Source organism: Lethenteron reissneri, chromosome 48 (assembly GCF_015708825.2).
Source record: "Lethenteron reissneri isolate LAM-NWPU_2019-01 chromosome 48, ASM1570882v1, whole genome shotgun sequence".
NCBI lineage: Eukaryota > Metazoa > Chordata > Hyperoartia > Petromyzontiformes > Petromyzontidae > Lethenteron > Lethenteron reissneri.
The window spans coordinates 4,163,118-4,175,811 of NC_083826.1; the positions used below are offsets into that span (position 1 = coordinate 4,163,118).

General features: G+C 52.9%; 1 pseudogene; it reads left to right on the forward strand.

Moving 5' to 3' along the window:
- The first annotated feature begins 7,784 nt into the window (after positions 1–7,784).
- The window catches only part of LOC133354704 (early estrogen-induced gene 1 protein-like), a 51,234-nt pseudogene continuing 46,324 nt past the window's right edge, over positions 7,785–12,694 (forward strand).

Below are 12,694 nucleotides of genomic sequence, written 5' to 3' on the forward strand. Positions count from 1 at the left end.
AGCAGGCGTCGGGGTCGGGATCGAACCCACGACCTCCTGTATACCAGGCGAGGTAGTCAACATCTCCTAGCCACAGTGATGATGATGAGAGAGAGACACGCAAACTCCAAATATACAGCAGACGTCAGGGTCGGGATCGAACCCACGACCTCCTGTATACCAGGCGAGGTAGTTAACATCTCCTAGATATGTTCAAGAGTTAGATGCCGACGTGGAGGCCTGCTGCCACGGCGAGAGGGCTTCAGGAGACTTCGTGTGGTTTTGCTGCTCCTCCTTTGAAGGAGCAAGCACAGACGACGGTGGTTAACTGCGACTGTACTGTGGTCCGTATACTCCAAATATATATTCAATATACTTCTAGATTTGAAGCTTTCGTGACTGCAAGGATTCATATTCTTTGTTTTTTTCGGTAAAGTCACGTAGGTAAAAAAATTTAATTAATAAAATAAAAATAAAATAAAAATCACGACGTTTCGGAGGCAACACAAGCTTCCGTCTTCAGGTGGAACCGTCACAGCACGACAGCTGTATTAATTTTATTTTTTTACCTACGTGACTTTACCGAAAACAAACTAAGAATATTCAATATACTCTTTGGTTCTTTCGGTAAAGTCACGTAGTTAGAAATAAAATAAAAAAAAATCACGACGTTTCGATTTCAACACTTTGCCTGATGACGATCGCTTGTGTTGCGATCGAAACGTCGTGATTTGTTTTATTTTATTTCTAGCCACGTGACTTTAACCGAAAGAACCAGAGAGTATGGATGCCTGCAGTCACGAAAGCTTCAAATATATATTCAATAGATCCACCAGAGGGCGCTATTGTGCCAACCACGCGGACTGGGTGGCATGAAGGCACAGTCCGATAATGACAATTGGTCGATTAATATCGTCACACGCAGGAGCAACAAAGCAAGTATTAACCAAGGTGTACCAATTCCCTTCCTTAACCGAGTCGCCGCCGTTTGTTCCAATAGAAGTTATTTTGCGAAAAAAATGGGAGAGGCCGGTTAATTTCCGAGAAAGTCTTAAGCCTGCCCTCAGTCGTCTCCGGCGTATCTGCCCGGCACGCGTGGCCACTCCACTCCACTGCTGGATGAGGGCCTCCCCTCACCGGTGTGGCTTGTAGTGGTGGGGGGGTTGGGGGGTTATTTGATCGTAAATCAAACTCGCTGACTGATCGCGTCCGTGCGGGTGTTGGTGACTGACGGGCGGGCAGGGAGCAGGGATTTTTGCACACAGCGTTGAAACGCGGTGTTTTTCTGGAAGACTTTTGCTGTTTTTTCCAGGATTTTTTTCTGTTGCGCGTAGTCACTTTAAGACGTTTCTTGTTCATGTCTTTGTTTTGTTGCGGTTGCACCCGAGTCAAGAGCCGTATGGCTCACAGGGTTAGACCTAATAAATGAACCTGAAATGAAACTGAAGTACGTAGGGAGAGCGCACTAGCCCTTGTGAATCAGAGGTTTCATTCCCGAGTAAAGCCCATGCGAGTTCGACATTAAAAGCTCAGCAGGCAGCGCCGCAGCAGGCTCTAGCAACAAAGGGCCCAGTAGCCCCACGGGCTAATTGAGGCCATCGGATCTTGTTGGTACTCCTTTAGGCCCTTCCCGTTCCACGTTGAAGTGACAGCTTTAGCGATTGTTCGCCCGGCCATGGGAAACATTTTTAAAATCCTTTATATTAAGTTCACTTGCTTGCTTGCTTGCGCGCTTACGACCGTGCAAATCTTTCGGTCGTTTTTAACCCACTTCCCGTGATCCAATCGAGCTGACATTTTGCACACAGACTCGTTGTGCTTGACAATTTATTTTCGTGAAAAATTTTTTCCAAAATTTTACACTTTTTAGGAATTTTTTTATATTTAATTACCAATTGCTTAATGGTGGCAGGCAATCATCTGACCCATAGGTGGCAGCCATCTCAAGCCAGAGGACGAGAGGACTCTAGCCGCCACGCATATAAAGGATTATAGTGAAAAACTTTGTTTTTACGGGTTAATTTTTATTATTTTTGAATGATGGTGTCATAATTCGCGCACTTTGCCACAGCTCGGAGGGAACAATAGTTCGACATCCACGAGTGGTCGTGCGTGATGTGTTTCCGAAGAATTCACCTCGAGTCGAATACATTTTAGTTTTCACATGGATCGGCCCATTCCCGGCTGACTCGGTCAGAGGCAGTCTCCAGTCGTGAGCATTCATTCACTCGCTCCGATTACGGATGGAGACGAACCTGCGTTCGATTCCGGCTAAACACCAGTGAGGTCTCCGAACTGAACAGGTCCTGACCACATCCTCCTCTGCATTACACTACATCCCACGCTGACCAGCGTGGCGAAGTATGGTCAAATTACTGCCTTTACGGCCAGGGGAGGCGTTCATCCAGCAGTGGACTGTTCTAGTACAGCGGTTGGAGCAGGTGCTTTGTCTGAAACGTGCTGTGTTCAGACGTTTCACAACACGTGACAAATCAATAACCGCTCCAAGTGACAGGGTGAACTTTGATCCCTCCAGTAGCAATAACCTGGCGACGCGCGCAAGGTCGTAGACTCGCACAGAGACCCAAATAGACACCACAGACTCGCGCAGAGAGCCACAGAGAGCCACAGACTCAGACAGAGAGCCACAGAGAGCCACAGACTCGCACAGAGAGCCACAGAGAGCCACAGACTCGCACAGAGAGCCACAGCCTCGCACAGAGAGCCATAGAGAACCATAGACTCGCACAGAAAGCCACAGACTCGCACAGAGAGCCACGGACTCGCACATAGAGCCATAGAGAGCCATAGACTCGCACAGAGAGCCACGGACTCACATAGAGAGCCACAGACTCGCACAGAGAGCCACAGACTCGCACAGAGAGCCACAGACTCGCACAGAGAGACACAGACTCGCACAGAGAGCCATAGAGAGCCATAGACTCGCACAGAGAGCCACAGACTCGCACATAGAGCCATAGAGAGCCATAGACCTGCACAGAGAGCCACATACTCGCACAGAGAGCCACAGACTCGCACATAGAGCCATAGAGAGCCACAGACTCGCACAGAGAGCCATAGAGAGCCACAGACTCGCACATAGAGCCATAGAGAGCCACAGACTCGCACATAGAGCCATAGAGAGCCACAGACTCGCACAGAGAGCCACAGACTCGCACAGAGAGCCATAGAGAGCCACAGACTCGCACAGAGAGCCACAGACTCGCACATAGAGCCATAGAGAGCCACAGATTCGCACAAAGAGCCAAGGACTCGCACAAAGAGCCACGGACTCGCACAGAGAGCCACAGACTGGCATAGAGACCCATAGACTCACACCGAGAGCCACAGACTCGCACAGAGAGTCACAAACTCGCACAGACCCACAGACTTGCACTGAGACCCAAATAGATACCCATGGACTCGCACAGCGACTCATAGCCACACACAGAGAGCCACAGACTCGCATAGAGACACATAGACTCACACAGAGCCATAGACCCGCACATAGACCCATAGACTCGCACAGAAACCCATAGGCGCGCACAGAAACCCATAGGCGCGCGCAGAAACCCATAGACTTGCACACAGAAACCCATAGACTCGCATAGAGACCCATAGACTCGCACAGAGACCCATAGACTCTCGTTCAGACCCACAGACTCGCATAGAGACCCATAGACTCGCACAGAGACCCATAGACTCGCGTACAAACCCATAGACTCGCACAGAGACCCATAGACTCGTTCAGACCCACAGACTCGCATAGAGACCCATAGACTAGCGCACTGCGATTAGGAATCCGGTCACCCGAGTTCGAGTCCCGACCAAGGCTAGCGTTAGTCCGAGAGTGACATCGGGACCGTAGTCCTGGTCCTCCCCCCAGCGTGTTTAAAAAGAACCAATCACCGGGGAGACAAAGGCGGTCCGGCGTGGTGCTGAACGCACCAGCCCACATAAGTGGCACCGCGTGTTCTTAGGTTTTTTCGGTAAAGTAAAATAAAATAAAAATACAGCAATCGTGCTGTGAAGGTTCCACGTGAAGACGGAAGCTTGTGTTGTCTCCGAAATGTCGTGATTTTTATTTTATTTGTATTTTATTTTACTTTTTATTCATTTTAATTTTAATGTTTTACCTACGTGGCTTTACCGAAAAAACATAAGAATATGAATCCTTGCAGTCCCGAAAGCTTCAAATCTATGGCATTGCGTGTATTTTGTGTATTACCCAGGTGAGAACTCAAGTGGTCTCGGTTACAGGAAAGATCAACATCAGCATAGAAACGGGGTATAGAACGATGCCGCCAATGTAACCCTGTTGCATGACTGGCGTTACAGCTAGTCGAGCGAGGCGGTCGGTGCACAAGCAGAGGTCGCAAACGGGTTTTGATTCCTTACCCGTACCCGGCCGCACCAGGGTCGCAAATGGGTACCCGTACCCGTACCCGGCCAAGTACAGGTACCCGTTCCCTACCCGTACCCTACCCGAAATGAGTGACAAACGGTTACTCACCAGTGACTCACGGCCTACTCGTACCCGTACCCGGCCGCACCAAGGTCGCAATTTGCTACCTGTACCCGTACCCGGCCGGGTACGGGTAGCCGGGTATCGTACGGGTACCGGGTACCCGGTTGCGACTTTTGTGCACAAGGCAGTACAGCATTGGACGGTTGAACTTTTTGTTCTTGCTGTGCTTGTACCACACCTGATGACGATTGCTTGTGTTGCGATCGAAACGTCGTGATATATTATTTTTCTACCTACGTGACTTTACCGAAAGAACCAAAGAGTATGGATTCCTGCAGTCACGAAAGCTTCAATTCAAGATTGAATGATCTCATTGAGGTGGAATTACCCGTTTGGAAAAACACACCAATGCGTGTGTCACATCGACTTAATTACTCCCCAGGCGAATGTGTGCCCGTGTAGGCGGTCGGGGCGTGGTGCTGGCCAACAATCCACCCCCTCGTGCCGGCATGATGACTCGCTTGACAGCACTTGTCCCAAAAGTGTGTCAAGGCTACACGGGGCATCTGTGTAGTTGTGTGGAGCGGTGGCGCAGTGGTTGGCACACTGCGCTGCAAACTCGGCGACCAGGGTTAGATTCGTGGCTATGGCCAACAAGACCACCAACAAGGAGCCAGTTTTGGGTATCCCCTATGTCGACTCAGCATAAAAAAATACACGATCTATAAACAGCGGTGGCGAATATTTCCACCCTTCCGGGGCCTCCTTTTAAGTTGACTCAGCCCAAAATGAGTACTTGACGCGATGTGTAAAACGTCGGGGAGACGAAGGCGGCCGGGAGTGGTGCTGGCCACCCTCTCCCTCGTGTGCCGTGCCGGCTTTCAAAGCTGCTGCTACTCGCTGACAGCACTTGCCACAATCGTCTGTTGACGGCGATACGGGGATCTTTGTCTTTGTGTGTGTGCGTGAATGGATGACACGCTGGGGTAGAGAGTGAGACGACACGCTGGGGTAGAGTGAGACGACACGCTGGGTAGAGTGAGATGACACGCTGCTGAGGTTCCATGGGGGGGATTGTGAGTTGGCCGACGTTACCGGCACGGTGCCAAGCCATCTCTTGATTACAGTCGCGTGCCGGCCTGGTGATCATCATCACCACCACTCACGGCGGTCGTTATCCCCCACACTCATGGTCGTCATTATGCCGAGCTGCAAGCCCAGACAGATAACGGGTCGAGCCCTCGCGAGAAAGTGACCTCACCTATAAAACACGCCGTGACCGCGTGCGTTGCGGACACATCAGCCACCGCGGGGTTCGCCATCCACGACAGCAAGCAGCACGCACGCGGTGCGCACAGCTCCGTCTCCTCGGCGGACGTACTCCTCCTCTTCCCTCCTCTCTCGGGCGCGTTCCAATTCGTGCATTTGGCTGCCGTTCCGTCCTTGGCCTCGACCGCCCCATCAATAATCGCCCCTCTAAGTCGAGACCCCCACAACTGGCTTCACTGCACGATTCGAATGGTGGTGAATGTAGTCCGTCCGTGCTTCTCTGTCACAATAATGTCGTCGTCCGAAACGTGCATCCCTTTGACGACCATACTTCACCGCGCCGGTCACTGCGGCTTGGAAGAGGAGATGGAGCGATGATAATGATGGAATTAGCTGGTAACATCGCAGGCTCGTGAGAAGTGGCGTGATTGCCTTGGGAAGCCTTCATGCAGCAGTGGATTGACCATGGACTCCATTCACGCTCACTGCGATGTAGACTACACTCGCTACAGTACGTATTGCTTCATCGAGTACACTTACTACAGCATAGCACTGACTAGAATACAGAGTACACTCCCCGCAGGAGACTACTTCTAACAGTTTAGTTTACACTCACTGCAGTTATGCTCACGAGAATAAAAAGCACACTACTAAGAAGTGCGGTCCCATTATCAACCACTCTGCCTCTCCGCTGGCCAATGTACTGTGAAGAAGGGCCATTGCCCGAAACGTCGCCAATTATATATAAACAAATCAGTGTAAGGCCATACAAACAAAAACAAAACAAAGATCCCCCGTAGTGCTTTAACAGACTGTTGGGGCAAGTGCTGTTAGCGAGCACCTATGAAGGCCGGCAGGGCACACGAGGAGGTGGGTGGCCAACACCACGCCCGGCCGCCTTTGTCTCCCCAGTGGCGATGTTTACACATGGCCCCAGGTACTCATTTGAGGCCGAGTCGACCTAGCGGAAGCCCAAGGACCGCTTCAAATAATCGTCACTGGGTGTTTGGCCGTGAACGGGAGTCGAACCCGGGTCGCCAGGTTCGTAGCGCAACGCGCACACACACAGACACACACATACAGACACACACAAAGACACACACACACACACAGAGACACACACAGAGACACACACACAGAGACACACACAGAGACACACACACAGACACTCACACACAGAGACACACACAGAGACACACACGCACAGAGACACACACGCACAGAGACACACACACAGAGACGCACACAGAGACACACACACGCAGACACTCACACACAGAGACACACACAGACAGCGACACACACAGAGACACACAGACACACACACAGACACACACACAGAGACACACACACACACAGACACACACACAGACACACACAGACACTCACACACACAGACACAGAGACACACACAGAGACACACACACACAGAGACACACACAGACACACACACACACAGACACACACACAGAGACAGGCGGAGTGTTCGTTAGAGACACCGGCGGAGCGTGCCAAGCGGTTGTTGCGTGCTTGTGCACCAGGTACGGGGGGGAGGCGGCAGGGAGGCTGCTGCGTTTGCTCTGCCCAATAAGAGAAGTGCGTGGCCTGGAGGAGGAGGAGGATGGAGGAGGAGGAGTTATTGTGACTCCCAGTCTGTCGCAGTGAGAAGTTGCGTCCGTGTGTGTGGAGGTGTGATTGTGTGTGCGGTGGGGAGACCGAACGTGTAGGAAGTTAGCGCGGCGAACACAGACGACCCGAGTTCGACTCCCGCTCGCTCACGGCCACAGTGACGATTTATCTGAAGCGGTGCCGGGACTCTCCTAGGTCGACTCAGCCCTCAAATGAGTACCCGGCGCGGTGTGTAAACATCGCCACTGCGGAGACGAAGACTGCCCCGGACGTGGTGCTGGCCACCGCAACCCTTCGTGTTCCGTGCTGGTTTGTTTTGTTGTACAGGTGCTCGCTAACAGCACTTGCCACGGAAGTCTGTCAAGGCTATCCGGGGGACCTTTATCGTTTGTGTGTGCGCTGAATAAACCGGGGGTGGTGGGGGGCACGTGAAGTGGAGGTGGTGGGGGGGGGCGGCTGTCGATCTGGATCTTTCGAAACTTTGATTTGTCAACTTCCGAACTCCTGGCACGCGTGGTCCCGCGACCGGCGATCCGTCTGCCTCGTCATCATCATCATCCTGGCCACGGTCACCGACCTCGGCGAGGATTTTGCTACGAGAGCACGAAAGCTGCTAACTCGGCAGTAACGACTAAGAGCGACTTTGTCGTAGCAGGACGAATGTGCGTGTGTGTGCTTAGGGAGGTAGTGCAGTGGTTTGAGTTGACGGTGTGAGTGTATTTGTTTTAACTGGGGGGGGGGGGGGTATTTATACTGACGGGAAAACCCGTTTCTTTTTATTTATATAGATTGTGTGCTGTGCATAGAACCTGGGCCAGAGATTTAAATCAGGGCTCTCAGTTGACACGCATGCACACACAGCGCATCATCATGATCATCATCATCGCATAGGTACACACAGCACACCTAACAGGAAAAGCGAACCCGGGTAGCCTACGTAGTGCTGTCGGGGCAAAGTGCTGTTCACGAGCACCTATCACAACACACACAGGGGGACGTCACACACACAGGGCACGTCACACGCGCTTCCGAGAGAGGCTCCATCCAAGAGTGGGAGAGCCATCTCTGAAGAGGACAGCACCAGTCACCATCCTCAATCATGAAGAAGAGGAAGTTCAGGTTCCAGGTGACATTCGACTTGGACGAGTTGACGTGCGTGCCCTTCGTGAACGGAGTCCTCTTCTGCAAGCTCCGTCTCTCCGACGGGGGCAGCTTCACGGCGCAGTCGAGCAGGTGAGCCGGTGTCTGTGTGTGGTGGTGATGGTGGTGGTCGGGGGAGTGGTGGTGGTGGTGGTCGGGGGAGTGGTGGTGGTGATTTGGGGAGTGGTGGTGGTCGGGGAGTGGTGGTGGTGGTGGTCGGGGGAGTGGTGGTGGTCGGGGGAGTGGTGGTGGTCGGGGGAGTGGTGGTGGTCGGGGGAGTGGTGGTGGTGGTGGTCGGGGAGTGGTGGTGGTCGGGGGAGTGGTGGTGGTGGTTGGGGGAGTGGTGGTGGTTGGGGGAGTGGTGGTGGTGGTCGGGGGAGTGGTGGTGGTCGGGGGAGTGGTGGTGGTGGTGGTCGGGGGAGTGGTGGTGGTCGGGGGAGTGGTGGTGGTCGGGGGAGTGGTGGTGGTCGGGGGAGTGGTGGTGGTGGTTGGGGGAGTGGTGGTGGTTGGGGGAGTGGTGGTGGTGGTCGGGGGAGTGGTGGTGGTCGGGGGAGTGGTGGTGGTGGTGGTCGGGGGAATGGTGGTGGTCGGGGAGTGGTGGTGGTGGTAGGGGGAGTGGTGGTGGTGGTGGTTGGGGAGTGGTGGTGGTGGTGGTTGGGGGAGTGGTGGTGGTGGTGGTTGGGGAGTGGTGGTGGTGGTGGTTGGGGAGTGGTGGTGGTGGTGGTTGGGGGAGTGGTGGTGGTGGTTGGGGGAGTGGTGGTGGTTGGGGAGTGGTGGTGGTGGTGGTTGGGGGAGTGGTGGTGGTTGGGGAGTGGTGGTGGTGGTGGTTGGGGGAGTGGTGGTGGTGGTGGTTGGGGAGTGGTGGTGGTGGTGGTTGGGGGAGTGGTGGTGGTGGTGGTTGGGGGAGTGGTGGTGGTGGTCGGGGGAGTGGTGGTGGTGGTGGTTGTGGTAGGGGGAGCGGTGGCGTCGCTGCGCTAACAACCTGGCGACCCGGGTTCGATCCCCGCTCACGGCCAACGCCGGTGACGATTATCTGAACGGGTCGTGGGCCTCCCCTAGGTCGACTCAGCCTCAAATGAGTACCTGGTGCGATGTGTAGACATCGCCACTAGGGAGACAGAGGCGGCCGGGCGTGGTTGCTGGCCGCCCACCCCCTCGTGTTCCGTCCCGGCCTTCATAGGTGCTCGCTAACAGCACTTGCCCTAACAGTCTGTTAAGGCTACACGGGGGATGTTTGTCTTGTGGAGGGGTGGCGCAGCGGTTAGCGCACTTCACTATGAACCCGGCGACCCGAGTTCGACTCCCGCGCGCGTGGTTTATAACTTGTCCCGGGCCTCTCTCAAAGTCGACTCGATCTCACCTGAGTGCCCGTGGCCTCACCTGAGAGCCTGTGGCCTCACCTGAGTGCCCGTGGCCTCACCTGAGTGCCCGTGGCCTCACCTGAGTGCCTGGGGCCTCACCTGAGAGCCCGTGGCCTCACCTGAGTGCCCGTGGCCTCACCTGAGAGCCTGCGGCGGTGTGTGAACATCACCACCGGGGAGTCAAAGGCGGCCAGGCGTGGTGTTGGCCACCCGTGTCCAGTTCCGGCCTTCATAGTCAGCGGCACCCTGGAATGCATTGCCGCCACCCATCCGAGCACTGTCCAGGCTCAACTCAGCTTAGCTCGTGAGATGTGTCGAGACAGGGCGCAGTGCTGTGCGAATATCGAGGGACTGCAAATGAGGCATTATATCTAGCGCTGTATATAATAGGCGACGTTTCGGGCAGTCATCCTTCTGCATAGTACACACTTCATAGATGAGCTTTATGAAGGAAGGGCCATTGCCCGAAACGTCGCCTATTGTATGTTTTTATTTTATTTTTCATCGAGCTTGCAACTGTGTTTCGCAACTACGATTTAATAACCGTGCATTTGCAATCGTCTAATTTGCAACTGCGATTTTTTTTTTAACTGTCGCTGTTATTTTTTTTTGTTCTCCAAAATAATGTAGATGAGTATGTTGTGCCGTGGAGTTCACTTTCGAACGAGTTCACGAGCGAGCGAGTTCGCACGTGGACGAGGTCACGAATTGAGTGTTTCATGGGTCCACCCGTGTAACTTCCTCTCAACATTTTCACCGTCGATGGCCCCCAGATTTCGGGTTCATCCAGCCTCTCTTATCGCGTGTCCCTATCTAACCCCCATATATGTGTCGCTTCCCTTATCGCTGTCTCTCCACCGTGCGCACGGGATCAGTTGACTCATGCGAACGTGGGATTCGCAAGTCTGATGTTATCGGCACATCCATTTCGATGTCACCACCGTGACAATCATGAAACATCACACAAACTCATCACCACCACCACCACCAGTGTTGCCAACATCTCAACTTTCTCTCTTTGATGATGCGCGCGAGTCTCCTGACCACGTCCCGTGACTTTCGGGAAACACGCCACGACCTGCACCTACTCGTGTTTCCCACGGTACAACTCTCCGCAATCGATCCCTGCCGGTCGTGGCCCGCTAAAACAGGTGACGTTTCGGGCAAGGGGCCTTCGTCAAAGCAACCAATTATGGAGGTCAGAGCGACGGTGTTCCAAGAGTTGGATACTTCACTTTACACCACGGGGTCTGATATGCAAGCTGCGGGTTTCCCTCGCTCTATTCGTTTCGCGGCTATGCGGATAACCCATTTCTACCCAACATCACTTGCGGTTTGAATTCACTCAGATGCGGCTATGCGGTCGGACGTGGGACATTGCGTGCGTACTGTGTGTGTACTGTGTGTGTACTCTGTAAGTATTGTGTGTGTACTGTGTGTGTACTCTGTAAGTACTGTGTGTACTGTGTGTGTGTACTGTGTGTGTACTGTGTGTGTACTGCGTGTACTGTGTGTAGTGTGTGTGTACTGTGTGTACTGTGTATGTACTGCGTGTAGTGTGTGTAGTGTGTGTGTATTGTGTATGTACTGCGTGTACTGTGTGCTGTGTGTACTGTGCATACTGTGTGTGTACTGTGTATGATCTGTCTATGTACTGTATCCGTATCCTCGTGCGGTTTTGCTTTGTATTCCTTTATTTTTGGAACGCATCTACTACCGCACACAGCGAGTGGGATACCTGTAATCAGGACCCACCGGCCATTGCTGGAAACGTCTTTGAAATGTCAAGTACCTGGTGAGGTTTGTATACATTGTCACTGTGGCAATGCTTAACAAAGGCGGCCCAACCCATCGTGTACCCTTCCAGCCTTGGTGCCAGCTAAGAGCACTTGCCCCAACAGTCGTTTAAAGCTATCCGGGTATTGACACGTGTCTATGCAGTATATTATATTACTAAAAAATAAGAATATCTATTTGCAAAAGGTATCGATTTGATGTTTGGGCATCTTAGCGCACCTGTTGTATTGCCAGAAAGGGTAAAGCCTATTCTGATTCTTCATACTTTGGTACTGGCAAAAAGGTCCCATCTAATGTTATTATTACATATTTGAGATATTGCCAAAATAGCATCGCAACGATGGGGATGCCATCATCCAACAGTGGATTGGCCATGGCTGCGGCGGCTGCTGCTGCTGAGCTTTAAACACTTCCTAGGTGGGGGGCACGGTGAGCAGAAAGGAAGGGGGGGGGGGCAGCCTTGAGTGGCCTCATTGTGAGTGAGCGAGAAGCGATGCGGTGCCAAGAAACCCGACCCCAAGTTGCGGGTCGCCGTTCCGCAGGTGCAGAGGGAAGAGGAGGAGGCTGCTCGCAGCGCTCCCACCAATAGCAGCGGCCAGACACGAAGATGTTGGCATCGGTGGACTTGTTCTTCTTGGTTCTTTCGGTAAAGTCACGTAGAAGGGAAATAATAATAAAATAAAAATAAAACAAAATAAAATAATTCTCACGACGTTTCGGCCACAACGCAAGCAGCCGTCCTCAGGTGAAGAACAGGTCTGTCGGGGAGACAGCGTCTTCACCTGAGGACGGCTGCTTGCGTTGTGGCCGAAACGTCGTGAGCATTATTTTATTATGTTTTATTTTTATTATTTTATTATTTCCCTTCTACGTGACTTTACCGAAAGAACCAAGAAGATGAATCCCTGCAGTCACGAAACCTTTAAATCTTTGGACTTGTGCGACAAGTGCTGTTTACCCAGCACCTATGAAGGCCGACAGGGCGCGCGATGAAGATGGGTGGCCAGCACTACGCACCCACGATTAGCCCGATTGGCGACGTACAATGCGA